At 35.7% G+C, this 27779-nt stretch overlaps 1 protein-coding gene and 1 pseudogene across 5 annotated transcripts in view; both read left to right on the forward strand.

Moving 5' to 3' along the window:
- The window catches only part of ADGRL2 (adhesion G protein-coupled receptor L2), a 203411-nt gene that overhangs the window by 73831 nt on the left and 101801 nt on the right, over nucleotides 1–27779 (forward strand). The window lies entirely within an intron of this gene.
- Nucleotides 5268–6589, forward strand: LOC105538049 (annotated as a pseudogene). Its single transcript, XR_001005827.1, has one exon. The product of XR_001005827.1 is annotated as a negative elongation factor E pseudogene (transcript).

Below are 27779 nucleotides of genomic sequence, written 5' to 3' on the forward strand. Positions count from 1 at the left end.
TTTTTTTTTTTTTAGATGGAGTCTTGCTCTGTAGCCCAAGCTAGAGTACAGTGGCGCCATTTCAGCTTACTGCAACCTCCGCCTCCTGGGTTCAAGCGATACTCCTGCTTCAGCCTCTCTAGTAGCTGTGATTATAGGCACACACCACCATGTCCAGCTAATTTTTGCATTTTTAGTAGAGACAGGTCTCACCACATTGGTCAGGCTGGTCTCAAACTCTTGGCCTTAGGTGATTCACCCGCCTCAGCCTCCCAACGTGCTGGGATTACCGGTGTGAGCTACTGTAGCTGACCTTCTTTTTTAAGTTTTAATTTGCTTGTGCTGCCAGAGGAAAAATGGCTGGGTTGCCTGTGTCTTAAACTCTTATTTCTATAGGCTGCACACTCTTTCTCCCCAAAATCTCTGCTGCAAGTGACCTTGTCAAACAAAAGTGTGGAATAATGGGAGTCAGCCCAGTGATGCTGGGTCATTTTTAAGTAGTTGTTTGCGGCCGTCAGAACAAAGGCAAATCAGAGTTGCATTGAAAGGATATGACAGAGTGAACAACTGCCAGCCCGCTTCCCTAATAATGCTTGTCTTATAGTGTTGGGTTGAAAACTGAGTGGCTGGAGTAGTTATTCGTATGGGTTTGGGATGAAAAATGTATAGGAAAATAAAGATCTATTTCTGTCATTTAACAAAATACAGAATTTCAGAATTTAGGAAGCAAAATTTGATTAAAACAGCTTTCTAATGCTTTTCAGTGACAGAAACATTATGAGTATGTTATATTCCATTAGATTGTTAATAACATTGTTCATTGTTATGTAGGATTTTTAACTGTGATATGTTTGAATCTATTTATATTGTACCATGTTGTGACCAGATTCTTGATGTACTTGGATAAATTTGGAACAACAGTTAAATCTTACTCTTTAAAATACTAATTAAGTGTAGCACTCTTCTTACATGTCCATAATGGAAAAACACTTGCCTTTTATTTGTAGCTTGATATGTAGTCTGTCCTTTTGTTATTGTTTTTGGAGGGGGCTTAGGGTTTGTGTGTGACTTAGGTGCTGCTGTGAAGTGGAAAGCATCACCTGTATCTGGCATTTGCATTTTTGTAATCATTGCTTTCAAAATGTTCCAGAGAGGTACATTTTCCTCCACCCCGTCTCTCTAATGCACAGTTAATAGTATGTCCTTCACTTGAACTTTTTCCCTTATAAATCAATTATGCATTTGCTATAGTAGTTCAGCTTTTTAAAGTGCATAAGGAGAATACTGTATAAAAAGTGCTTGTAAAACAAGTCTACTTCTAAGAGTCTAGACCTTGAGAATTATCATGTTTTGGTTTTTCAATAAATGGTTAAGGTATTGTAAAAAGTTGGACATTTTACCAAAGTTACCATACTTGAGCTAATTTTTAGAATATTTTTTAAAGAGTTATCAGGACTTTATATGAAATAAATACATTAAAAATGTAGAGTTTTTGATGCCTGGTCGAAAGTGGAATTAAGATTGGTTTTATTATATGCTTTGAATGTATTTCTGAAATATTTTTTGAAGAGGATACTTGTAAGTTAAATACCTTTTATCATTTATTTTTATCATAATTTTATATATACTCTCATGAAATAATACTTAAGAATCCCAATATTTGTTTTTATGATATATCTTTACATTGTAATCTGTAGTATTTTAATTTCCTATAAACCTCTTAATAATACTAGACAATATGTGACCTTTTACACTCATTCTATGTGCTATAAAATTACTGTTTCCTCTGATTCTATTAAATCCTATCAAACCACTAGAGAACTCCCTGATTTGTACTTAACAGAGCTTTTCATGTATTAATAAGTGGAGTTACCTGGCTATCAATAAGTACTTGTTTAACTAGAGTGACTAAGTTAAAGACTTGTAGGAGTTAGGGCTTTCTGAAGCTAATAATCCAACACCCCAATTTTTGACTCGAAGGATCAGATACAGAGTAGTTCAAGACTTGATGTTTTTGTTCAGGGTAAGGTAGTAATTTAGTGACAGAATCCAGGTAACTCAAATCCTCAAACTAGAGAAAAATTATTAAGATTTCTTGACATTTATTGTTATTCCCTACCTTTAGCTTTTACACAGCTAAATCTACTTGTGGAAGTTCAGCTTCAAAAACTTTTAGCCATAGTTTCCAAGCTGTGGACTGTGGCTGAGGTTTATCAACAACCTCGGTTTTCTAATGTAGTGGAATTCAAAGTATATTAGATTCCTTCCCTGAGCCAGGATTCTCTGAGTGCTCATCTTAACCACTCCTGCCCAACCCCTCATTCTACAATATTAACTCCTATTCCTGTCTCCCTGGCCATCCTTTTTAATAGTTTTGTATTGAAGTGTCCATGAATTAACAACATTTTGTTTTAATAGATATTCTCACGTCAAGGTGGCATAAAGTAGTATATATTTCTCAGGATTGACTTTCTCACTTAAGAATATTTGCCTTCACCTCTGTGCATTAAAATTTATTGCTGCGATTGACATGACTAAGGTGGCATAACATAGTGCTGTGAGCATAATCTAGAGCTAGTCTGAATAAGTCTGAATCACAGTTCTTCTATTCATAACCTTGGGCCACTTAACCTCTCTTGCTTTGTTTTATATATCTTTAAAATGAGGATTAAAATATTACTATTAGGAGGATTAAAGGAATATAATATTATTCATAAAGTACTGAGAATCTTGCCTGATACGTATAGTAAGATGCTACATCAGTGTTAACTCATGGAAGGAGCCAGTAAATTGTTTCAGTATTTTAATGTGTGTGTACTTGGGGTTGTGGAGATACTCAAAGAACAACACACATTCCTAGTTTGACCTGAATGAACCAGGAATATTTAATTATGTAGCGTGTATCACATTTATTTTTAGAGCCACATTTTACTGAAATTAAACCTAGGAACAATACATACAAAACATGGCTTTTTTGTTTGTTTGTTTGTTTGTTTGTTTGTTTTTGGTGGTTGTTTGCTTTAAAAACCTTGCTTTGTTAAAAAATAAAAATAAAAGCTCTTGGTATTTTGGGGAAGGCAAGTTAGAGATAGACCTTAAAAGAAACCTAGCTACTGCCATTTATAGGTAGTTATATGGATACCTTACCTTTAGAAGTTATTGAGTGTGACTTATCTGCTTAATAGCAATTAAATCCGTTTAAAATGTTTACCAGGTGTTAATCATAAGTCAGGGTTGACATAGCCAGTTTAATCTTATTTGAAAGAAAAATCTCAGTAAATTCATGTTTACAGATTTTTTAAAAACTGGCTACGAATGTTTATTATAAAAATCCATAATTTTCCATTTGTTTGCTATACTAGAATACTATGCAGTTGTAATGAATAAGCATTTATAGTTTCTGCTCCTAAAAATTGGACTACAGTTTCGTAAGTTTACTCTCATCTGGTAAGCTTTCCAGAGATTCAGGGAAGCCATAGCTTTCCAAGTATGCAAATCTTTCATGTTCAAAGCACTTCCCTCAGGCACAAGAAGAGTATTTCAGTGACATGCTTTGCTCTTTTCCCTTAACGTATCTAACATGAAGGAGTTTCTCATTAGGTACACAGCTTATGTACTTACTGTAGGATCCACATTTATACATACAGAGAAATTACCTATAATTAAGATCAGATATCTATTTATTAATTAATTTGACATTCCTGTAATAATTTATTGGTAAATAAATATCTCTTAACTCATTGAATGTGGATGGCATATATTTTTGGAAAATGTTTCAAAATACATGAAAAAAATAGCAACCTGAGAAATTTAAGTTACTGTGTTTACATTTTTGAAATCACATGGTTGAAAGGTATTTATGATGGGGACAGCCTATCTATGTTTAAATAGATGTTGAAGAAATTATATGAGAAGAATTGATAGAAAGTTTTATTTTTAATTGTTTGCTTTGTAATATATTTCTTGGGTGAGTGTAAAAAGTAGATTTCAGAAGATTTATTTATACTATCAATGCATGTTTTAAAATGCTGTTGTTTGAGTTGTAAGTAAATAATGAAAAAGGCATTTTACGTGGCATTGAATCAGTCTGTTTCAGTTGTTCACCCTGGATTTCTTTCATTTAGTCATCTTCTTCTTACTGCAAAGGAGGACATTTGTTCATTACTTTGCCTAAATAATACTAACATACTAGCAGATGGTCACTTTCCAACTGGTTTGTCTTCAGAAAAGAAATTAAAATATTATAGTGCCAGAGAGAGATATTATAATGCGTCCCTGTCAAATTAACAGGTCATTCTTTTCAACTGTTTTATAACTGCAAAATGGCTCAATGTCACATAAAAGGCTAAAAGCTAGAGTAAATGGTATCATGGGAAATATGAAATAAACACAGTGTAGTGATTTATAGTCTTTTCTTGAACACACTAGGAATATTTCTTTTCTAAAAAGACACAAATTATATACTACGGTAGTATTTTGGTTGTACTGGATTCTAGTTTAATTAGTTCATGTCAAAAGATGGCATTTGTTTTAAAACATGTGTATACATTCTGAAAGAAGATACTTCCCCCAAAACATTTAAAAATACCTTGAATATATTTTTAAACGAATATGTTAGCCTAGCAAACAATGAAATGAAAACCAAATATGAAAATAATGTATCTTCTTCCTGCCCTTTAATGAATGATCTGTAACTCTGATAAAAAGATTAGTTTAGAGACTATTGAATTATTTTAATTCTAGGACCAGACTGAAAGTAGCATTGTACATTTAGAAATGCAACATATGAATAGAATTGGATCCCTATGTGATTGGGAAATAAGCTGGAGAAACTGAAGTATGCTTAAAACACAGAGTAATTAGCGAGCAAGCTCAGGAAAAAAAAATCTAAGAATACTTAGAAGTAGTGTTTGAAGAACTAGGATCATCACAGTTTAATTTATTTGTTTTGAACTTTCTCTGTCACTGAATTGCTGTGTATCTTTGGGTAGTCACTTAGATCATTTCCCCAACTAGAACATTAGCAAGTTGGCTTAGACAGCTCTTAAGTCCTTTTTTTTGAAGTGTTATAGCTATTTGGTTGGTGATCAATTAAAAAAAAGTATTTGCCTAAGTGAGCCAAGTAGATTTATAATGAGAAAGAAGGAAGTTATTATAATGAGTATTCTTTATAATATTATTTATTCTTCTGAAAAAATCAAGTGATAATAGAAACCAAAATATAAAATATCAGAATTCGATTTGCATTCCTTCTAATTACTAGCACTGTGAACAAAAACAGGTCGTTTAGGTCATCGTTGTGAGCCCGCTATCAGCGGCCAGCGCGGGCACGGCCGGAGACCGTGGGGCCTGCAGTGGCCGCCCCCTCAGGAGCCACCATGTTGGTGGCTTCCGGACTGAGCGAGGAAGAGGAGGCTCTGCAGAAGAAATTCAACAAACTCAAGAAAAAGAAAAAGGCACTGCTGACTCTGAAGAAGCAAAGTAGCAGCAGCACAACCAGCCAAGGCGGTGTCAAACGCTCACTATCAGAGCAGCCTGTCGTGGACACAGCCACAGCAACGGAGCAGGCAAAGCAGCTGGTGAAGTCAGGAGCCATCAGTGCCATCAAGGCTGAGACCAAGAACTCAGGCTTCAAGCGTTCTCGAACCCTTGAGGGGAAGTTAAAGGACCCCGAGAAGGGACCAGTCCCCACTTTCCAGCCGTTCCAGAGGAGCGTATCTGCTGATGATGACCTGTGAGAGTCATCCAGACGTCCCTAGAGGAAATCTCTGTATGAAAGCCTTGTGTCTTCTAGTGATCGACTTTGAGAACTAGGGCCAGATGGAGAAGAGGCAGAGGGCCCAGGGGCTGGTGATGGTCCCCTCGAAGCTTTGACTGGGGCTCTGAAGAACGCAGTGGTGGCCACTCCTCAGCCTCCCCTCCCGAAGCCGCAACCATGAGAGGAACCGGGACAGAGACCGAGATCGAGATAGAGACCGAGGGCAGGACAGGGATCGGGATCGGGATCGGGATCGAGATCGAGACCGGGAACGGGACAGGGATCGGGATCAGGATCGAGATCGAGACCGGGAACCGGACAGGCATTGGGATCCGGAGCGGCATTGAGACCGAGACCGAGAGGGTCCTTTCCGCAGGTCAGACTCATTCCTTGAACCGCGAGCCCCTAGGAAAGGGAATACTCTATGTATATGGAGAAGACTTGATGCCTGCCCTTCTCTGTGGGGCCTTCTCTCCTTTTGGAAACATCATTGACCTCTCCATGGACTCACCCAGAAACTGTGCCTTCGTCACCTATGAAAAGATGGAGTCAGCAGATCAGGCGGTTGCTGAGCTCAACGGGACCCTGGTGGAGTCTGTACAGCTCAAAGCCAACATAGCCGGGAAACAGCCCATGCTGGATGCCGCTACTGACAAGTCTGTCTGGGGCTCCCTTGCTGTCCAGAACAGCCCTAAGGGTTGCCACCGGGACAGGAGGACCCAGATTGTCTAGAGTGATGACGTCTACAAGGAAAACCTTGTGGATGGCTTCTAGGGAACAGAGCTGGATTCCTTGTGCCTCATATGCCCCAATGCTGGTCTCAGTAAAACACTGACGTGGAAGCTTAAAAAAAAAAAAAAAAAAAAAAAAAAAAAAAAACAGGTCGTTTAAATACGTTGTATGAGCTTGGCGCGGTGGCTCACACCTGTAATCCTAGCACTTTGGGAGACCAAGGCGGGCCAGTAACTTGAGGCCAGGAGTCCTGAGGGCCAGGAGTTTGAGACCAGCCTGGCCAATGTGGTGAAACCGTGTCTCTATTAAAATTACAAAAATTAACCGGGCGTGGTGGCACTCACCTGTAATCCCTGCTACTCAGGTGGCTGAGGCACAAGAATCACTTGAATCCAGGAGGCAGAGGTTGCAGTGAGCCAAGATCTTGTCACTGCGCTCCAATCTGGGCGACAAAGTGAGACATTATAAATAAATAAATAAATAAATAAATAAATTGGATTTTGGATCCTCAATAAATAAGTTGTATTTTGGATCCTCATCTGAACAATGGAAATTATAATTCTTCTGGTTATCTCACTGTATCTAAAGCAATGTCCTGCTGTGTTGCCTTTTTCAAAGAGTGATCATTTGAATATTCTTATAGGAGCCCTTACTGGAATGCTTTCTAGCATATTATTTGCCTCAGATACTCAGATCTGTTTTTGGAGTTCTCAAATAGTTGGACATTTTTTCTCTTCTTAAGGGTGAAATATGTGAGACAACCTTTTCTAATTTGTACAGAGATGAAAAATTAAGTCAGCCTTAAGTTCTTTCTTAACTGAGAGTCTTTCCCTATCTGCCTAGGCATTTGGCTGTCCCCTGCCTCTTTCAGTATCTTTTTGTCCTTCCCTCTCAAATCCCTACTTTAACCAGCGAAGTGGAATATTTGTCTTAAACATTGTGGTGTTATTCCTCATCCCACCCCATTTCTTCCTATATTTGTTTGAAATGCCAGTATACTCATATTGCATAATATAGGATAAACAGGTTTGTATGCAGAAGTGTGAAATTATATATTGTTATCAATGGTAGGGGAATTGGTAGATATGGGACTCAAAATTTTTGCTAGAACTTTTTGTATATATATTTTTGGTAAGGCATTAATTCACTGAGTATTTCAAATATTAATCCCATGTTCACGTTTGAAATCGTTTAATCAAAATGCTTTTATTTTCAAGTTGTTACAAATAGTACTGAAAAAAGAAAGAAACCTGCCCTTATGTTCTTGCTCATGGTTATCCTCTCTGTTATTTCTGCTCATCCTGCCAGGGTAAGCTGAGATCTGCCTTCCTTCATAATATATTTTACAACCCCAGTTCTCATTAGTCTTGCTTTACTCTCAGTTCCTACACCGCTTACAGTCTGCACCACATAATTGAATATTTACTTATATATCCTTCCTTGTATGGATTGGTGATGTTTCCATCTGTTTCTTTGCTTCCCCCGTAGACCTCAGAGTATACAAGGTGAAGACAATATTTTGTTTAATCTTTCCCCAAATCTTCTAAGAATGTTAGAACACCTAAGTGGTGCTCAGTGAATACTGGATTAATTTGTTTTTTCCTTTTCTCCATTTCCTTTCACTGAGTGTGAAACTTGCTAGAAATCACGTGCCATCCCTCCTTTTTTCCTGAGTGTATCTTTTTTTTTTTTTTTTTTTTTTTTGAGACGGAGTCTCGCTCTGTCGCTAGGCTGGAGTACAGTGGCGCAATCTCCACTCACTGCAAGCTCTGCCTCCCGGGTTCATGCCATTCTCCTGCCTCAGCCTCCCTTGTAGCTGGGACTACAGGCACCCGCCACCGCGCCTGGCTAATTTTTGTATTTTTAGTAGAGATGGGGTTTCACCGTGTTAGCCAGGGTGGTCTCGATCTTCTGACCTCGTGATCTGCCCGTCTCGGCCTCCCAAAGTGCTGAGATTACAGACGTGAGCCACCACGCCCGGCCCCTGAGTCTCTCTTTTTAATGGGCCTCTCTTCTTTCCTGGTATGCCAAGATAGATGTACTACAAAAGTCTATAGATTATATAGAATTTGTACAATTTGTTTCTTGATATTAAGTATCTGAGGAAAAATGTGGACATAGAGAAATGATTCATAATATGTTCCAATTAGAAATGTAAAAGTTAGTTAAACATTAAAAAATCAGTTTGGTGCTACGGACGTGGTTTTTTTTTCCCTTAATCGTTAGAAGTTTGCAGAATTTACTGTTTTCTACCGTAACTAAGAGATAGTGCTTTCTAGCAGACCTATTGTATAATTTAGTTTATGCCAAATATACTACTAATAATTTAAATGTCCCACATAGTTAGGATCTTTTGGTATTCAGCAGAGTAAAAATTAATTTTATCTTAAAAACTAGAGTAAAAAACCTTTTTTTAAACAGTAAAAAATCTGCTTTCTGCAAACTGTGTCCACATAACCGGAGCTGTTTAGATGGATAATGACACAGTAAATGTGAAAGCAGTTTGAAGAACATACACATTAACATTATGGTTAGAAGAGTGAGGGATGGAATGCCTTTTGTATCCATGACATGTTTCAAACTGAAAAATATGCAGTCAGTTTTTGTAGTTCATAAGATGTTCCACAATCCCCTCTCAACCAGTTCTGGTAGATAATTAAGACCTAACACATTCATTGTATGTAATGAATCATTTCTCTAATGCTTCTAGAATTCAGCAGAATTGGGAAATAGCCCTCAAATAATTGTATGTAGGGCTTTATTTTCTTGTGGAACCCTAGTTGAGAAAGGCTGTACAATCTCTTTTAACCTCTATTTGAACAAAATCTTATTTTGCCATGTATATGTTTGAAGACCTTAGCCTTTCCAGATTACTTTTACTTGACCCAATTACTTAGTGGTTAAGAATGTATTGACTATACAATACAGTCCAAATCTGGTTGGCCCTATTTGTTTTCTAAAGTTTTAAATGTAGCTATGTTTTATTGACAGCATTTTTCCTACTTAATTATGTCTTTTGTTGACAGCTCAAACTGTCTCTATTTACTCTTATTTAGAATGCAGCTGGCAACAGCAGTTGGTTTGTGAAACCCAGGCATATAATTAACTTCCCCAGTTAAGGTATGGTTTGTTTCATTGGGAGAGAAAGGATTTTGGGGGTATGTTCCTTTAATCTGAGAAGTGATGCAGTTTATTTTCAGTATAGTGTATTTTATATGACAGAACATAAGCAGAGAATTTTTAAAAAATTACAACATTCTAACATTACTTGAGCACTAAAGTGCTACAAAAATACTTTGTTATTATTTGAACCATGAAAATCAGATATTAACATTCAGTGTAAATGTCAAATTAACACAGGCCAGTAGGAACATTTGTGATCATGTTCTTCTCACATCTACTTGCATGGATAATGAAGCTTTGACTATTGCTTTGATGTAGATTCTTGAAGAAAATCCTCCTCCTATTTCCAAGACACTTTGTAGTTACTAATTCTAAAAGAGAATATAAGTGAATCCATTTATTTAAAATAAAATAAAAATGGGGGAAAGATATTTAAGCAATAAATTTCATACCATGATATTTTTTATGCCCTGGTTACTTTATAAGCCAGTAAGCTACCCTGGGTTCTCTCCTGATACTGCACAGAACTTTTGTTTTTCATCCTCATCTTCCTAGTATTAGTTCAACTATATTGTTTTTCTGTTTCTAACACTCTTATCTAGATTTTTATAATTATTACTGTCTTCCTTTATCAGTGTTAAAAGTTAAGATACATGATATGTTTGAGATCAGAATTGTAGCCATAATATTGATGTGCTGCAAATATTAAGAGGAAAAGTCCTTAGTTGCCAGTTTTTTGTACACTCGAGTGTTGTGGATTCTTAAGAATAAATGTTTCTTTGTTTTCATATGAAACTGGCTTTTTTTTTTTTTTTTTTTGGGATACATGTCTTACTTTGTCACCCAGGCTAGAGTGCAGTGGTTTGGTTCCCTTCAGCCTTGATCTCCTGGGCTCAAGTGATCCTCCCACCTCAACCCCCAGAATAGCCGGGACTTTAGGCACGTGCGACAACTCCCAAGTAATTTTTGTGCTTTTTGTAGAGACGGGGTTTTGCCACATGACCCAGGCAGGTCTTGAACTCCTGAGCTCAAGCTTTGTAATCCCAAAGTACTGGAATTACAGGCACGAGCCACCACGCCCATCGCAAACTGCCTTCCTTTTTGCCCAGCCCATAAGAATGACCTATGCTAATGAATAATTTTTAAAGACTCTTGCTACTTCTTTCTGCCTGGGATTATGTGTTGACTGAATATAGTTTCCTAAAAGATACTGTTGATTTTTTTAAACTAAACTTCTACCAGACTTTCTGCTCTCTTGTTCCAAAATTGGTATTTTATTTTTAAATTGAAAATCGGAAAATTGCTAATGATGTTGACAGCAAAAATGGTATTGAATGCTTTCTGACCAAACATATATTGAACAAAGTAAAACACTATGTATCTGCTCTTTCATGTAACATTCGGAAACTCTTATGACATAATCAGGGCCATTTTCTGTATAGATGGGGAGATAGGCTTATAAATATGCTAGGTAAGTGACCAGCTCTAGAGGAACCTGATATGAATGTGACCCCATACTGAGTTTAAGTAAATAAAACAAATAATGAGTATATAGAATCATGGCCCCTCCTGCTGATGAAGAAGGTAATTTTGATTTTTGATATAGACTGATAGAATGAAAACTATATTGGTAATATTGTGTATATTATATAGTAGTTGAGGTGAGTAGAGATAAATTTTTAATTGAGTGATCTGTAAAAGAGTGTTCCAAAATAACATATAACAAAATTAACTAAAGGAGTACTTTTGAAAACAAATAGAATTATGTTGGAAAACAAGTGTCTTTAATGGATTAGTTAAGGAAGTAAAAATAATTAATATAAAGCAATGGAAACAGCGTATGGAGTTAGAGACATAAAATTGCCAGTTTATTTACTGATTTTATTTTATAATAGTTATTATTTGGAAAATGACCAATATGAATAAATAGAAGTAGGGAGGGGAAAATGAAGGAAAACTGTTTTTAGCTGGTAACATCTATTTGGCAATGTCTTTACTGTTATGCTTGTAATATTTGATTTATGAATGTTAGCTGTAACATATTAGTGTAAATATTTGTGTTTATTTTATATATGACTCTTTTAACCTGATGTCCCATTTCTATTTTCAGAGGAATTAAAAAAAAATGTTTAAACATTAAATTCAGAGGAATTAAAAAAATGTTTAGACATTAGTAATTACTGGTTCAAAAACAAGTCTTCTGATGATAAATTAATAAATTAGTAGAAACTTCCCATAAACACAGCTGTTAAGGCCTGCCAAAAGCACCTTGGTTCCATTTCTTATCTAGGGCTTGACAAGAATATACTGTTCTTACTTAGTTAATTACTGCTCACAGATAGAAAAGGAAAGGCCTTGAATTCAGCATTTGTGTCATTACACGGCCCTGTTCAGTCAAGCTCAATGCATGTTACATGACTGCCTGAGAGGAACAGGAAAGCTAGTTTCTCAGTCTCTAACCAGAATGCATGATAAGGCTTGGTGTCAAAAAGGGCAAGATGGGGATCACAGCAATTATGGCAGAGGCAAAGTAGTTACCTTGACAACCAGATTGAGGATTCATTGCGATTTATTATTTACTACTTGAAAACCTCATTCTGTGATTTAATTAAGGGTTGAGATTTCCATGAAGTCTGTCTTTTCCAAATTTGAGCACCCTATTACTGTTGTTTATGTGTACACTGAAATAATCTCAAACTGATTTTACTCCAAAATCGTGACGAATTAGGCTTAACATATAGTTTTTTGATAATTTAGACAGGTCACTTAGATAACAGTTGACTGAAATTAACTGGATCTTATATTGGGTGACGGTAATGAATACTCACTAGTAACTTAGTAACAGTGACCCCCTGGGTATCTTCAAAGCAGCATGGTTGTAACAAGTGAATTTTATCTTTTTTGTTGAAAGCAGCTTTAAATAATTTATACCTGATTTGTATTTCACTGTATCATTTTAGATATACACATGTTATTTCTTTGCAGTTACTTAATGGTACACTTTTTTTGGGAGGGGAGACCGAGTCTTGCTCTCATCACCTGGGATTATGTGTTGACTGAATATAGGCTGGAGTGCAGTGGTACGATCTCAGCTCACTGCAATCTCTGCTGCCCAGGTTCAAGCGATTCCCCTGCCTCAGCCTCCCAAGTACCTGGGACTACAGGCACGCACCACCATGCCCGGCTAATTTTTTGTATTTTAGTAGAGACAGGATTTCAACACGTTGGCCAGGATAGTCTCGATCTCCTGACCTCATGATCGCCCATCTTGGCCTCCCAAAGTGCTGGGATTACAGGTCTGAGCCACAGTGCCCAGCTGGTATACCTTTTATATTGTCCAAATTACAGTTTTAAAATTGTGATTGTAATCAGATAATTCTTTGCCAGAAAGCAAAAGTTCACCTTCTTAGAGTGAGTTAACTATTAGGTAATTTTGTATTTTATGTTTTTTTCTTCCCAAATATTCCTGAAATGCTTTTTACCTTTGCAGATGTAACTCTAAGTTGACTACTTATTCAGCATTAATAAATAATAAAATATGATAAGCTTTTCAGCCTATGGTTTTTATTTAAACAAAACCTTTCAAATAAAAATAATTTTAAACGTTTATTGGATTTCTATTTAAAATAGAGTGTTTTCATGTACTCTTTTAAATTAAAATAGTGTCTGCTTAGTTCGTTTACATTCTTTCCATCAGAATATCTGCCTGAGGATTCTATATATAATTAATGTAAGAAAAACGAGTGTAATCCCTTGGTAGAAAACTGGTAATGGATTAGAAGACCATAGCTCTGAAATTCCAGGAATGTGACACATTTTCTCTGAAAGATGCACTTAGGCCTGATGTCTAGAGATATTAAAAAGTGACCCCTAGTGTAATTAGGTAAAGATAGACATTCCTAATATATTTTGTTGTATGTTGAATATGGAATATTGTAAGTAAATTCATAACTGATACTAAATATGATTTGAGAAGAATTACTACTTTGGTGAGAAGAGAGCGCTGAGTGTCACTTGAAGCTTCAAATTTCTTACTGAACTAATTGATATAATATACAAAATATGTATTGAGAATGTGCAGGACAGCCACGCAGGTAGTTTGATCAGTGTCTTTCAATATAGTGCCTAACATGAACTAGTTTAAGAAACTTGAGGAATCCACATAACTATCCTTGGTTCCAGTTTTTTAATTCAAAAGTTTAGACTAAATCAGTGCTTTTCAAATTGTGATTTACAACCCATTATCAGTTTCTAAGCGCAATATTTAGTGGGTTACGGTCATCATTTATGAAAGAGAATAGCAAATATCAGAATACAGTTTATATAATGAGGATTATTTCATGAAATTTGCATTAATTATATGTTCATATCTTAAGGGTACAGTGTTTTGATGTAACATGTCACACTTAAGGAATGTAGTAAAAATATATAAAAGGAAACACTGGGCTGCGTGATCCTAAAAATCTCTCCCAGTTCCAACATTCCCAAGTGAAATTTTAAACATGTAGCTCTTCCTTAAGTAGCATTATATCATTATGTTGTTTAAATAGAATTTGACACATGCAGATGCATTTTGGGAGAAAAAGAGGAAAAAGGTGTAAGACTTGATATTCTGAGAGACTAATACCTATATAAATTGTAATTATTCCTAATTGCTATGTGTGATAATTCAGACCTGCACAAAATCGCTGAGAGCACATCAAACAAATGATTAGTTCTCATTGTCAGGCCCAGAAAATGCCTCATGACTAATATTAGAGTACATCCTTTAAAGATGAGTATGATTTCATTCATTTGGGATAGAGAATTCAGGGAAAGAGTCTGGATACTTTGGATGTGGCTAGACAGTCAAGAGGCCTTGACCTGTGCCATACGTAGGCATTTGGAATTTATCTTAAAAGACCAGGGAAAGCTGTCAAACCCATTCAACCTGCTAGGGTTAGCTCCTCTTTTAGAAGGATGAAGGTAGTAACGTGATTGTTGAACTCAAGTAGAGAAAAATTCAAGGTATGGAGATAATAAGTTATAAGAATTTCAGAAGGTCAGCTATAAACATAGAAACTCCTCTTTTGATAAACAGTAAAATACACTAGCTAGCTTAACAATACTCATACAACATACAAATTGAGTTTCACTTTAGTATTTTGGAAATACTGGAACAGCTTTCAATACCTTTGCAAAATACCCAAGTAAATGTATGAAATGTTGAAGGACTTACATGAGTCTGGCATATAGGAATACCTTGTTTTATTGAGCTTTGTAGATACTGCATTTTATTTTATTTTTATGTTATGTTACGTTACGTTACGTTACGTTACGTTACGTTACGTTACGTTACGTTATGTTATGTTATGTTATTTTAGATGGAGTCTTGTTCTGTTGCCCAGGCTGGAGTGCAGTGGCGCAATCTCACTCACTGCCCGCTCCACCTCCTGGGTTCATGCCATTCTCCCGCCTCAGCCTCTCGAGTAGCTGGGACTACAGGTGCCTGCCACCACGCCCGGCTGATTTTGTTTTTGTATTTTTAGTAGAGATGGGATTTCGCCTTGTTAGCCAGGATGGTCTCGATCTCCTAATTTTGTGTTCCGCCCCCCTCAGCCTCCCAAAGTGTTGGGATTACAAGTGTGAGCCACCGCCCCGGCCTGTATTTTTTATAAATTAAAGGGTTGTGGAAACCCTGTTTCCCACAAGTCTATCAGCACCATTTTTCCAACAGTATGTGCTCACTTCATGTGTCTGTGTCACATTTTGTTAATTCTCACAATATTTCAAGTTTTTTAAATTATATCTGTTATGGTGATCTGTAATCAGTGATCTTTGATATTTTTATAACTGATGTGTGTTATTGTAATTGGAGTGCCATGAATCATGCCCACTCCAGATGATGAACTTAAGGAATGTTATGTTTTCTGACTGCTCCACCAACTGACCCTTCTCCGTCTTTCCCCCTCTCATCAGGCCTCCCTATTCCCTGAGACACAAAAATTTTGAAATTAACCAATTAATAATCCTACAACGGCCTCTATAAGTTCAAGTGAAATGAAAAGTTGCACATTTCTTCATATTAAATCAAAAGATAGAAATGATTAAGCTTAGTGTGGAAGGCATATCAAAAGTTTAGATAGACCAAAGTCTCGGCCTCTTGTGCCAGTTAGCCAAGTCGTGAATGCAAAAAAAAAAAGTTCTTGAATAAATTGAAAGTGCTACTTTAGTGAACACATAGATGATAAGAAAGTGAAACAGCTTTTGTTGCTCATATGGAGAAAGTTTTAGTGGTCTGGAAAGAAGATCAAACCAGTCTCAACATTCCCTTAAGCCAAAGCATAATCCAGAGCAAGGCCCCAACTCTCTTCAATTCTATGAAGGCTGAGAGGTGAGGAAGATGTGGAGGAAAGTTTACAGTTACCAGAGGAAAGAAGCTATTGTTCCCCTGACATAGAAATGGGAGGTAAAGCAGCAAGTGCTGATATAGAAGCTGCAGCAAGTTATGCAGAAAATCTAGCTAAGATCATTGATGGAGGTGGCAGCACTAAACAACAGATTTTAAATATAGACAAAGCAGCCTTCTGTTGAAAGAAGATGCCCTCTAGGACTCTTCATAGCTGGAGAGAAGTCATTGTCTGGCTTCAGAGTTTCAAAGGACAGACTGTCTTGTTACGGGCTAATGCAGCTGGTGACTTTTAAGTTGAAGGTAATATTCATTTACCATTTCAAAAATCCTTGGGCTATTAGAAATTATGTTAAGTCTGAGGAATAGAGATGTGCCCGCCCTTCTCTCTACCTTTTTATCAAGATTCAGTGTACAAGGATTGCATATGTGGGTCATCTCAGTCTCCTCTGCTTCAGTGCTCATCATCTCTGGCAATAAGTTACTTCTCTTTGAAAAATTTCACATTTGTTAGTGTGAATTTTGGGATCTTATGCACATAATTTATACAAGCACAAAACTTGTTGTTGTGTCTCTGAATCGAATCTTTTGATAGTTTCCTGATACAGTTTATGCTGTGTCTTCTGTTAGGGGAGACTTTAAAAGGAGGGAGCTCTTGATCCCGATAAAGGAGTGGCAGAGCAGATAGAAGAGCATTCCAAGTGGGGAGAATACTGTGAAGAACACTACAAAGACAGGAACTCATGAGATTTTATATAGTGAATATTTAAGACTCCATAGTGTAAACAGATTAACTTTGTTATTTAAATAAATTATGTGGAAAAAGTTAATTTTGGAATTTTCTACTATAGCACCTTGGTGCCACAGGTACCATTTGTTTCTTTTATAGAAAATTTATTTTCAGAAAAATAGTTCATCCATCTACTTTTCAGCATGTCAAGGTTAACTCAGCAGCCAAGTGTCAGCCATGGGAGATACTGGGAAGAAAGTTGGACTAAGTTGAGGGTGGGGGAGAATTTGGAACGAACAGCAAAAAGGTAATTATGAATTGGGAGAGGTGGGGATTAGGAAAAATGTATGCAATATATAGGAATGTTTTGCTTGAGCAAAATACCTCTTATTGAATGAATGTGTTACGGCACACATCACCCAGGGGAAATGTATCTTAGCTGTGATAAGGGAACTGCCGTGTAGGGTGCAGAAATACATGCAGTCTTTGAAAAAACTGGCCCATCTCCATGTTCACCTACGTCTACAGTCTGGTAGCTGAACCAGTAAGATTACAGAAATCTTGATATCTTCTCTTTGGTTCTCAGGGTGAGAAATTGTATGTTTTTAGATTGTTCCCACAAAACAGACAGAATTTCTGTTATTCTCCTGGGCCGAGTGCCTTTTTGTTCATCTACTCACCTTAACCCAAGTCCTGTTTCTTGGTACCTCAGGGTTGGCAGCCATCTTCAGTAGCTCTTATTACTGTGCCTAGTTGGTTTAGATGAACTGGTCAGTGTTACTCCTAAAAGTGTTTCCATTTCTTGTTTTTGTTTTTGTTTCTTTTTCCCCCATGCATGTATATGGAAGTATAATTTTTATTCTTTTTCATACTTTTCTGGGAACCCATTCCTAAATCAGTAAATATTTTTATAGTATTATTGGTAATACTTGTTTTTACTGTATTTATCATATTATTTAATATTGTTTTTTATTTTATTATATTGTTTTATGATGTTTTGCATCATATTCCATTTTGTCAATATAGTTTTAAACTACTTCTTTACTTTGGACCTTTACTTTGTCTCAACATTTTTATTAATAAATTTTATCCAAATCTTTATCAAGTTTTTGGCTATTGTTGGAATATGTTGTTCTTGCGAATGGGATTTGGTAAGGCTCTTCTCAGAAAGACTGTACCACCTCGTAATTTCAGAAATATATGATGCTGTCTGTTTTACAACAGCCATACAAACAAATTGTAATTTGATAGGTGAAAATGTCACCATATTTTAAATTTTTGATGCCTCTTTGTCCTTACCAATTAAATCAAGCATTACTTGTTTATTTTCTACTTATATTTATTTCATTTTCCTTTCCATTTCTTACCTACTTTGAAATTGATACTCTTGATTTGTAAGCACTTATATGTAGAGTATTTAACCTTGAGTTACTCATTTAGACAGGTGGGTTTGTTTTTGGTCTCCTACATGGCTTTTCAATATAGAATGCTTCAGTTTGAGGTAGATTGATTTATTTGTCTTTTGGTGGTTTTTATTTCATGAATTCGAATCTGTTGCTATTTTGAGATCAGATTTACCCATATTTTCTTGTTAGTAGTATTGTTATTCCAGCAATGAAATTATTAATCCATTTATGTTTCGAGGTCTTTTGTAACCAGAACTTAGTCCTTTGCAGAACATAGTAAGTGTGGCTAATAAGAGTGTGTGTGTGTGTGTGTGTGTGTGTGTGTGTGTGTGTGTGTGTGTGTGAGATTTTATTTCAGAGTTGCTTTATTTTAATTGATGATGAATTTCAGTTTCTATTAGAGTAGTGCTTTTAGGTTAAGATACATTTTTGTATCCTTCGATCTTTGTACCAACACTGTGAATTAATTTAATATCATGCCTACTTTTCAAATGAAGAGATTGGGGACTGATATTTGAAGTGATTTATCCAATGTCACAGAGCTCTTTAAGGGATAGAACAAGGATTCCAAGCCAAGTCAGTTAACTCCTTGTCCAGATTTATTTTTTGCTGTAAAATAATTACCCATTTTAGAATTAAACACTTCAGATTTAAGTAGTGTGATTTCAATAACATCTGTACAGATTAAATTAATATCTTAGGGGGAAGTAATACTTAAAGGGAGCATTTAAAAAATGTAGTTATTGACCTAATTATATCCCCACCCACCATACTCCCTGTAGGATTTTCATAAGCAGAGAATTATATTCTAAGATTGTGTTCTTATTTTATTAGCACTGTGATAAGCCACAAGAATCGTGTTTTACTATCTTTAATCTGTTTCTACTCAATGTCAAAACATTCATTGACAAGAGACTGTAGTCTATTCACTGATTTTGTCCAAACCAATTGGAATAGTGGTCAGCAATTGTCTTCTATAAATGGCTAGATGGTAATTTTTTTAGACTTTGTAGGCCAAATTTGAGGGTGTTGTATAGATGTACATATAATGAGAGAAATGGATATCCAACACAGTTATTGACAATATTCAGACCTTGTTACCTGACATTGACATTTTAATTTCATATATTTTTATGTGTCATGAAATATTGTTCTTTTGATTTTGTTTAAACATTAAAAGATGTAAATGGACCATGGAAAAACTAGTAGTCCAGCCCTTATTTAGAATGAACTGTTAATGGGTATCTGGTAGACCAGATTTGAATACCATTTGTGAAACATTTGAGTATTTACTCTATAATAATATTAAATATAAATTAACATCACAGGTTTCTGAGGAAACTGAAGTTCATTTGTAAAGAAACTTGTTAAAGTTTTGCCAAGTAGGTAAATGGCAGAACTAGAATTCAAAACCTTATCTATTTTTTAGTGCCTGGGTTCTTTCATGTGTTCATTGTTATATCTTCTGTGCCAGGCATGGAGATAGGCACAGTGCATACTGGCATGAATTAGATGAGTTCCTGCTTCTACATAGTTCTTAGGATGCTGCACAGATTTGGGAAATGTAATTTTCTAAAATCTGCCTGTCATTATAAATCAGATTCACCTACACTTACTCTCATTTTCTGATAAGAAGTATTGGCTTGTTTTTGTGACTCTTATCAATCCTTTTTTCTATTTTTCTTTTTTTCTTCAATAGTACAGGAACTTTTTGTCTGGTAACATTCAGCTTCTTAAGGACGAAATTAAAACTGTTTGAGGTTGTAAGGGGAAGTCAACATTTAAAGTACCAAGGAAGGGGCATTAGAGTAGTGCACCAGGGCATAGCAACAGTGGCTCTCAAGCAGGGTTCCTATGAACCTTTTTTCCTGCAATTCCTTGTAATTTGTCAGAATCTGTGTATCCAGAAGTTGGAACTGCTCTGTTTCCTTTGCACTGTTGGTACCTGTAGGGAACAAGTATGAAAGACTACAATGGGCTGTAGTGTGTAGGGGCAGGGCCTGTACCATTGGATCTGCTGCCGTGCTGTTCCTTAGTTCTCTTGATGTTCAGCTTGCAGTTAAATACAAGAAAGGATATAATTTTAACTCTGCAGAAAAGTAGTATTACTTTTTTTTTTAAGGTAACATTTTGTAACTTTACAATGTTAAATAAAACTCCCTCCTTGCCCCTTTCCCTAAATGTTGTGTCGACAAGATTTGAAAATAGTTTGTGTTCTTTCATAAAAACCTCATCATTTCATTAAAAATTGAACAACCCTTAATAGCAAACACAAAAATGATAACACTGAAACCAACGACGAAATCAAAGTCATTACACTGTCATTTAAGGAATGACTTTATAACCTTCATACCATTTTTGGGAATCGGTTTCTGTCCAACTCATAGTTTCACAGTTAGACTACTTCTATAGATCATCTCTTGGCTTCAGGAAGAGCTTTTACAACTAGATGGACTTTCTGTAGTTTCTAGAAGTGGTGGAGTTGTCTCCAACTTGTATTGTTAGTTTCTTTTGGTTATTCCAGCATTGTCTAATGGAGGAATTAGAATGTGTTAAGGACACAGATATATAATGAATGAAGTAAGAAATAAGTGCTATTTTCTGTTTGATGGTGTTTTTAAAAATTATTTTGAATTTGCAGCTATTGCGTTTTGAGGTAGAGTTCACAGAGTGGGTTCCTTACTGCGTTTTATTTTATTTATTCTTCTATTTTGCAAGTTTTAATTGGACCAACAGCATTAATTGAGAAAAGTAGTAACACAATCGTCACAGTATTCACTAGAGTATTTTTGTTTGTTTTGTATATATCATATTATGCATTTGATTAGTTGTTTCCACAAGCTCTATATATCTGTTGGAAATTTATCTTTGTATCTGCAAGATAAAAATAATCTTCAAGTATTAAAAAGAGTCTTATCTATGTGTAATAACAGTGTATATTTTGGAAATTTCATGTATATAGCATCATTGAGAATCAAATATGAAACATTGTTTAAAGGAAAAAGAGTAGAAATTTAAAAAAAACTTTGATTCTATAAGTTATTTTTTGAGATGAGAAATTATTTCAATGTTTTCTTTTTCTCTGGAAACCTGTTGGAAAATGCCTTGTTACTCCAGCAGAAAATTATTTCTGTTATTATCAATAGAATTCGTGTGTTCAGAAAAAGAAAAGGCCTAATTTACAGCCTTTTGAAGTTTTAGGGAAACTTCCTTTTTTAAAGTACTCAGGAAGAAAGACATGACATCAGGGCCTTCAGTGGGTAAAAGGTTACATGGCTGTTACTTTTTAAGTGATTGAATTATTAGCATGGGTAACAAATTGTGGAAAGTCAAGAGGTGTGACTAGTTTCAGTGTGTTAATCTTTCCCACTTGAAGTGAGAAATAAATACCTCATAGGAATATATATGGGGATATAGTGTCTTTCCTTTCTAAGACACTTGCTTGAGTCTGCAGTGGTTGCATGTGGTCACCTTTGGATTTGTCTTGGGATTCAGAGAAATGAGTGGGTGGTTTCAGTGCAGTTTCAATGTTGTTAATCCAGATAAGTTCTAGAGTTGGTATTAATTGGCCCACTCATAGAAACCTTTGAGGAGGAAGCTGTTACACAGGTAACTTGATACCTTTAGAGTTTATTGTTGCCTAATAAAATTAATATGGAAATATAAAAATTGGTAGGGAAATCTTTCATTCATCTATATTGTGGTTACTCATGTGATTCAATTTAAATGTATCTTCTTCTTCTTTTTTTTTTTTTTTTGAGATGGAGTTTCACTCTTGTTGCCCAGGCTGGAGTGCAGTGGCGCAATCTCGGCTCACTGCAGCCTCCACCTCCTGGCTGGGTTCAAGCGTTTCTCCTGCCTCAGCCTCCTGAGTAACTGGGATTACAGGCGCCTAAACCTAGCTAATTTTTTTTTTGTATTTTTAGTAGAGACAGGGTTTCACCATGTTGCCCAGGCTGGTCTCAAACTCCTGACCTCAGGTGGTCCGCCTGCCTCGGCCTCCCAACCTGCTGGGATTACAGGCATGAGCTTACCACCCCAGGCCTAAAGGTACCTTTTTAAAAAGGAAATTTTGGTTAAGAGTTTTTTTGTGTTAGTGTTTTTAAAAAATTGCTTATGTTTAAATACAACAATGTATTAACTAAAAAGACTTAAAATCCAAATTTTTACTCTTTGATCTGGGAGACCTGCCTGGGAAATACTTTAAATGAAGTCTCCACTCTAATGAGTTTTAGCATCAATGACAAAAAATGAGTGGAATCCTTTACCCAGCAAGGTTGGAGTGAGTCACTGGATATGGGAACAAATAGCTCATTTCTGTGTTTTTGCTTCTTATTTAATTACTTTTAAAAATAAATACATACTTATGCTGGATGGAGGTGGGACTGAATTAATGAAATTTCTAATAACAAAGAGGTACTAAAATTATAAGATAGAAGATTATATTAAATAATGTAGAGTTGGAAATAAGTTATACCTGAGGAGATGATGAAATTGTCGTTTAGTTACTTATTCTGTAATCGTTTGCTAGTTTCTTTGTTGACAGTGAATACATTATACAGAATTATTTAAGAATTTTAATTTGCTAGGACAATGCGAATGACTTCAGATATTAAATTTTTACTAGAAACTTCTTGGTGTTAAACTAGTTTTAACTAGTTAATAACAATTATAAAGAGTATTTCCTATTTCCCTGGGTGGAGGGGGGGAACTCTGGGATGATTGTGAACTATAGCAGATCATCAGTCATTTAAGAGCATATTTTCATAGTTGAGTCCCACTGATTAGGGGACTCTGATGAAAATGTCATCTTTGTCATGTTTATATTCTTTATCTCTTGATACCTGGATTTTTAAAAACCATTTTCTGATGATGTTCATGTCTTAAATGTATAAACTCAAAACTAATATATACATAAAAGATAAAACTCTGGAGTTTTTGTTTCTTTTCGTCTTAAAACAGCTTTTATGTTCTTGAGTATGTTTAACATCTTCTGGTACATAAGAATTATAGTAGTAAATAAAGCATAAAGTAAAATAAAGTAAAAATAAAATGCCTATTGTGTCCCTGAATAAATAATATTCAATTACTGTTGAAAAGCTCAGAGTCCAGTAAGGAAGGAATATAAGTAGAAGGACCCTTAGAATGTGTTACCTTCTCTGATAGAGGAGCTCATAATTGTTCATTCATTCATATATCCATTTATTTAACATCTTTATTTTGTCACTCTATAAAGGACACTGTAAGTTGGTCCTTTACTACATTTAGGCATTGTACTAGTGAACCAGATAAATGACACTTGTCCTGAAGGAGGTCTCATCCCCCTTGTTTGTTACTCAGGAACAGGGATTATTGTATTTTTGTTCCTTGTATCCCAAGTGTCTAGAAGAGTGCTAGGCACATAGTAGGTTCTCAGTAGATGTTAATTGAAAGAAACAAAACAAATGACCCAAACCTAAGCTCAGGTTCTCCTTTCCCTGTTGTCAGGGGTGTCTTGAACTGGGTTTTGAAGAGTAATTGTTGCCTAACAGAAAAATGAGTGGAACATCCTGTGCAGAGGAGATAGTTTAAACAGAGGCACTGAGTAATTGGGTAATATTGAAGCTTAGTGTGAATGTCACTTTTTTTTTTTTAAAGTAGATCAGAATAAAAGTATTCTGCCTTTGTGAACTTAGAAGTTGTAACTATATACTGAGACTAATAGCGTCTTTTTGTGGCATATATTATTTTTAATAGACATGCTTATCAGGATTTTTTAAAGTATTAAACAGATAGTATTTTATAACTGAAATATGTTTTCATGGTACTTGTGAATTATTAATTACTGATAATTTAGAAGTTTTTAGGTAGAAGTTAATTTCTTTCTAGTAAGGAATTTAACCTCACAGTATTTTTGACTCATAATGTGTACTTTCTTTTTAAAATGTCAAAAGGCTTTTCAGAAGTAGTAGTATTTGAAACTATTAGCTAATGGTTTTCTAAAAGTATATTTTTACCTTAGAGCATCCAGAGTGTCCAGCATTTTGTGACTCTTAGCAAATCCCCAAGTTGAAGATTTTTACCTTGTAGGTTACGTAATTGGGTTTAAATATGTATTTTCATTATGTACATATTTGTTAGAAAATATTGATGTATTTCTCAATGTAACAGTATTTTGTATTTAAGTTGATTTTCTTAAGATTTCAAATAAACTGTAAACATTCTTCTTAGAAAAAAATTTTTTGAAGTACTTCATTATTTAAAATGTTTCTAAAATAACAGCTTATTTAGCTGGGCATGGTGGCATGAGCCTGCAGTCCTAGCTACTCAGGGGTGGGGAAGAGGCTGATTTCGAGCCCATATGCTTGAGCCTAGAAGCTTGGGGCTACAGTGAACTTTGATTGTACCACTGCACTCCAGCTGGACAACAGAATGAGACTCTCTCCCTAAAGCAGACAAAAAAAAAAAAAAAACAGCTTCTAAACCAAAATGACACATGAAACTAAGGCATATCACTTATTTGGACTGAGTTGATGATTATGTAGTTATATGATCTTAAATTGTTGGAACACTTTCTTTTGCAACAGTTTCATATTTCTGTAAGCATTTGTTGGGTGTTTCATGCTCACCCTGCTTATATACAAATTGCAGCATTTTCTAGGCCAGTGTTATTGTTTTGGAAAATGACATTGCATTCATTTATTTTCTGAATTATTTGCATAAGAACAATTTCAAAGGTGAAAGTAGGTAGGTCTCTTTTACTTTCCACACGTAGTTTAGGTTTGTAACGTAATACAGACAGGTGAAAAGAATTACATATAAGTAAGCACAAAAAAGTAGATGTTTTAGGGATTGATTGACAAAGGCATTTCTAAAGTGGATCTAATTAAATAATTAAAACAAAAGGATCTTCTACAAATTTACACAAAATAGGTTTTTAACATTCTGCCTTGTGGTATAAAAAAGCTTTATTATGCATCCTTGATTTTAAAAATTGTGCTTAGTTGGCTCCATGAATATGCAGAGATGAGTGAAAAAGTTGGACTATTAGTGACAACTTATCGTTTAGGTTTACTTTTAACACTTTATTTTCATCTAAATTAAGGTGAAATTGAAATAAGCTTTCTGGATGCTCCTAAATTTCACTTTAGCCTGGTTGAAATCATGTCCCCCCCTCCTTAAGTATTTTTCTCATTTCCATTTTAGGAAGAAATGTTGCTAACTATAAACAGGAATAATGAAGAGATTTCATATGCCAGCACTGGTAACAGACTATGGCTTGAGTTAATATTTCAGCATGGCTTAGAGTCACAGCCTCACTCTCATAGAGGTCCCTGATAATCAAAAAGCATGGTGCTTCCTGGGGCCCTTAAACAGCATGGGCAGTAGCAAACATGACAGTATTTAGTTCAAAGTAATTAAGAACAACAGGACCAGAAAAGTTGAATTTTTTATAGTACAGCCTAGTAAGAACACTTTTTATGGGAATGTGTGATTTTACAGAAATGTTTTAAGGAAGAGAGTTAATGGAGACTTTGTTAGAAAAGCAAATGTTCCTCAACAAGCACTTGAAGTTTATCACAACAAAGGGCACTATTTGTTGTCAGAGCAGCATATTTTCTTGCAGAAATGCTTATAAATGATGCCAAATTTAATGATAGAATTTCAATTCTGGTCTTACAAATTCCCATCCGGTAGCAGTGCATCTGTTTGTTAGGAGTTACCCCTGAATGTGAATAATTTCAGTCTTAAGTCGCTGCACCTGTTGCCAGGAGATATTATTCCAATCACTAGCCTAAAGCACAGAGAGTTACTGCTTGACATTTTATAGCTTGGGGGGAAAAACTGTCTTTTCAAAATCATTTGTTCAGAGAGGAGAAAATGGAGCAAAACAGTTCATTTTACTCTAAGCACCGCTATTTGGTAGTATTCACATTTGCACAGCACAAAGCTGCAATATTGATTTTTTGCTCACAGGACCTCCCACCAGTTCTTTCTTCAATTGTCAGGGTTGCCAGATGGATTGGATTACATTTTGCTGGTTGGGATGCTTATTTTTTTGTTGTTGTTGAAATAGAAATAGATTGAAAAACAGCTTGGAATGAATATCACAGTAATAGTGTGGTTAAAAGGCTTTAATTTGGGCATTTCTTTATGTTGATTATGTTGACCCAGCCATTTCCCTGAAAACTTGACCATCAGACACAGTTTCCTTTCCTGTTCCTTTTCTTCCCCCAAGACTAGTAGCAGCCAGCATACCATAACGATGTTCCTTACAACTCTGTCCCCAAACCTGCTGCTGATGGCCATCATCATTTGGAGAGGCGTTAAAGTAACATTTGAGAACATGAACCCAGGAGCTGAATTACTGGGTTTGAAATCTTAATTTCATTTTTATTGGATATGTGACTGTAGAAAACTTAAGCTTTCTCTGCCTCAATTTCTTCCTCTGTAAAATGGTGATAATATTACCTATCTTGTATGGTTGTTTTGAGGATTCATAATCAGGAAATATTTATAAAGTCCTTAGAGGAACTTCTGAGGGTGGTGAATTCCCTCTAAAACAAGTGTAAAATTAGAATTGTCAATAACAACCATTTTGGGTGCTGGAAAGTAACCAGAACCAAACAACAAATGGGGAAGTATTATTTATGAAAATCTACTAGAACTTTGTTATGAACAGCAGATGTTTAAAGCCTTCTAGCATGGGGTTGCTCCTTATTCCCCGCAATCCCTCCATCTCTTACTCCTTAACTATGTAATTGTGGAAGTTTCATCAGGACAAGATTGGCCTTCAGAACCAGTGACTTTACTGCCACGAAGAGCTGACATGATTTGGAGTAGAGGGTGGAAACTCATGCCCAGCATTGTTGTCAATGAAAGTAAACACAGTAGGGAAAAAAATGGGGAAAACCTGTAGCTCTGCTATCCTTTGGTTGTAGTTCCAGTTGGGGTGACTGGAGACCAGTCTGAAACATAACAGGGAAATCTTGGACAGGAAGAAGCCATAAACTTTCTGTGCATTCTTAACTAACTGGGAAGCTAAATTTACACATATACAGAGGAGACATGAGAGGACTTGGCAGAAAGTAAAAAACTGAGACTGTCTTATAAACTGCTTGATTAACACTCTTTCTAACATACAGTCTCATCAGCAAAGAGTGGAGACCTAATCATGGGCCCGTGGTTTTTGTGCAAAGTCTCTGCCCAGTCATTAGCTGACCACTAAGCCATGCAAACAGAGGTGATATCTAGGAGCCGAGGCTAAAAATTAAAAATAAGAATTCAAACGAATTAAAACAGTGAGCAAAGACATAAGCAGCCACACACTGTGGGGGTACAGATTCTGCATATTAATACAGCTGAGATATTAAAAAGAAACCACGACAGCAGCAGCAATTCTCAGGGGAAAGAAATCTGAAACCGGAGTTGCTAATGGTATATTATTTAAAATGTATAGTTTTCAACAACAGAACATTTTTAAGATACATAAAGAAAGAGAAAAGTTGACCCATAAAATAGAAATTGCCTTTGATATGGAGCCAGATGTTAGATTTATCGTATATTTTAAAGCAGCTATTACAAATATGTTCAAAAATCAAAGTAAAACTAGCTTGTAGAATTAAGAGGAAATATGATGACAATGACAACAAATATGTAGTCAGATAGAGAAAAAAAAAACTA

This window comes from Mandrillus leucophaeus, unplaced genomic scaffold, assembly GCF_000951045.1.
Source record: "Mandrillus leucophaeus isolate KB7577 unplaced genomic scaffold, Mleu.le_1.0 Scaffold184, whole genome shotgun sequence".
Classification (NCBI taxonomy): domain Eukaryota; kingdom Metazoa; phylum Chordata; class Mammalia; order Primates; family Cercopithecidae; genus Mandrillus; species Mandrillus leucophaeus.